At 40.0% G+C, this 2,690-nt stretch overlaps 1 long non-coding RNA gene across 1 annotated transcript; it reads right to left on the bottom strand.

The window, feature by feature from the left end:
• Positions 1–1,023: 1,023 nt before the first annotated feature.
• LOC144213729 (uncharacterized) lies at positions 1,024–1,940 on the bottom strand. Its single transcript, XR_013330089.1, has 2 exons — positions 1,892–1,940; positions 1,024–1,520 (listed from the first exon to the last, which is right to left on the bottom strand). It is a non-coding gene; the product is annotated as an uncharacterized LOC144213729 (long non-coding RNA).
• Positions 1,941–2,690: the final 750 nt, after the last annotated feature.

The raw sequence follows: 2,690 nt of genomic DNA, 5'->3' as shown, positions 1-2,690 counted from the left end.
TTACTTCAAGGTGAATATGCTGGCTGGATTAAAGCATCGTTAAGAGGCACTCGATTCTCATTCTTTGTCCCTTGCAATATTATTGCAAGGGACACAGAATGAGAAAGAAAAATCGTAAAATCCATTCGCAGCAACTTTCACGTCTTTATAAAGACGTGAAAGTTGCTGCGAGTGGATTTTATGATCTGAAGAGCCACTTTAAAACTGCCGGACACGTGGAGAATGTGAAAAAAAAAACAATTCACATGTCCCATTAACCAAGTGTGACAGGGTAAAGTGAGTTAAGTTATAAATGATTGCATGTGTAAGGTAAAACTAGTTATGGGATGGATGTTTATCAGTCTTCGATTATTGATGCCTCCAGCCAAATAGCAAGGGTATGGATCGGTATTCGATTTTTTATGTCTGGGCTCATGTAGCTGAAACGCGGGGAAATCTTCAGGCATTTCAGTAAAGGTTGGCTTGAAGATAACAACAACTGACCTCTCTGATTATTTCCCCGTGTTTTAAAGGTATGTTGTTTTGTTGTAGAGACCTATTGAGTGTGGGGTTTGCAAGAGACAATAGTTATCATGTGAGAAGGAACATACTGTTTAGTAAGGTTTGTTTACTTTTGGTGTGTGGGTGTGAATGTGCGAGTCTCGGGTGGAGGACACGTATAGCCTTCAGCAAGCTACCTTCGGCCGCCATTATAGCGTTAGCATGACAGTGTGCAGTATACGACGGTCGTAGCAAAGGAAGCTATGCTATTGAGATTCCCGAGCCCCGAGTAGAGCACATGTAATAGCATTAGCAATGTACCCTTGGCCGCCATTAGCGTTAGCATTGTGATGTGTATGACGGTCGTAGCAAATGAAGCTAAGCTATGTTATTGAGATTCCTTTGTTTGTCCTGCCAACTAGCTAAGGACTTCTCTAGTTGGAAAACAAAAGGTAACACAAGGTACAATAGTCATAAGTTATGACCGTTTATGCAATAAGTACATTGTTTTGGGTTATAACGGGTTGTTAATTTGGATTTGGATTTGGATTTGGATAACTTTATTCATCCCGTATTCGGGAAATTACATTGTGGCAGTAGCAAGAGGGTGATTAGACAGAATAAACAGCAAAGCAAAAGCACAAAGTACAAAGCAAATCAAAGTAAATGGAATCATCAAATCATTAAAACATAAAAGCCGCAAAAACACAAAACGAACAAGAGTGGACAAAGCTACCGTGGCCGCCGGCTGCCGCTTAAACAGCGCCATTTTGGTTGCGGTAACTGAATCGGACTCAAAAAGACGTAAAGTTGGACAAAAACTGGAACCCCAAAGAACAGCAAAGCAAAAGCACAAGTACAAAGCAAATCAAAGTAAATGTAATCATCAAATCATTAAAACATAAAAGCAGCAAAAACACAAAAAACAAGAGTGGACAGAGCTACCGTGGCCGCCGGCTGCCGCTTAAACAGCGCCATTTTGGTTGCGGTAACTGAGTCGGACTCAAAAAGACCTTCTAAAGTTGGACAAAAACTGGAACCTGTTATGATCGCGCCGCGTAGAGCGACGCGATCGGAGGGAAAGTTGAACCCAGAAGCAGAGTCGCCAAAGTAAATGGAAAGGTGAGGCAGATCTGTAGCTCTTGTAGGTTGATTTAATAAACGGGGAAACATAACTTAAACAACTTGGCTTGACCACTCATTACAAACGAAAAGAACATGCGGCGTGGCGTCAATGGAAACGGCAATGACTACGAGGAAAAACTGGAAACGAAACCAGAACGATCCGACGGCGTCCACAGAAAATCATAATGCTTAAATACCAAAAATAATCTAATCACGTAATTAGTGACAGCTGATAATTATCGTGACGTCATGCCAGGAAAGGCAATCCAGCCACTCCTGACAGAACCACACACAAGAAGTCTTCCACGAGATGGGGAACTGCTGCAGACTGTGACTGTTGGGTTTATTCTGTATTACTTTTATAATAGTCGTATTAATTCATTTCTTTGTTAAATCATTCTCTTTCTATTTTCTGTATTAATTCTTTTCTTTGTTTAAATCATTCTCTTTCTATTTTCAAAATGTTGCGAGGTCACGAGTATTGCCAAGTCATCTTTAACCTGGACGGCCTGTTCCAGGATAGTTATACAAACAATCCACCCAATCTGGGTCCTTGAGATTTGGTGGGCCCTTGGTGACGAGGCCAGGGCTATTCGGCCAATAACAAGAATATTGTTATCGTTATGTAACCGTGCACTTCGGGTTTTTCTGTATGTAATCATTATATGATTATGATTATATTATATGATTCTTAGGTCAAGGAAGTTGTATAATTACTCTAATCTAAATGTTGTTAAGTCTAGTCTCCTGTTTTTGTTATTGGTAAAATACTTTGATTGTTATTGTAGTCCCAGATGTTGTTTTTACTCATACGTGATGGAATGATCAACAACTCTGTAAATTGTTTTGATTCATGGCAATAAGAAGCGTACGAAAACGTCTATTCGGGGAGACGTTCGGAAGTTGTAAGGTGACACTTGCTGTAACGCTCCCCTCCGGAGGCTTTTATCTGTTGTATCCATTTCTATTTAATTAAATGTCAATAATTGAATAAGATGTCTTCCTGCAGTTATTGATAATTGCGGACGAAGGTAATTATTAATGAACCTAACATTTTGGTCCTTCTGAGCCATGGAGGTCAATAT

This window comes from Stigmatopora nigra, chromosome 20, assembly GCF_051989575.1.
Source record: "Stigmatopora nigra isolate UIUO_SnigA chromosome 20, RoL_Snig_1.1, whole genome shotgun sequence".
In the NCBI taxonomy this organism is placed as follows: domain Eukaryota; kingdom Metazoa; phylum Chordata; class Actinopteri; order Syngnathiformes; family Syngnathidae; genus Stigmatopora; species Stigmatopora nigra.
Note: the sequence above shows the minus strand (reverse complement) of the source record. Positions and strands in the feature narration are given on the sequence as shown.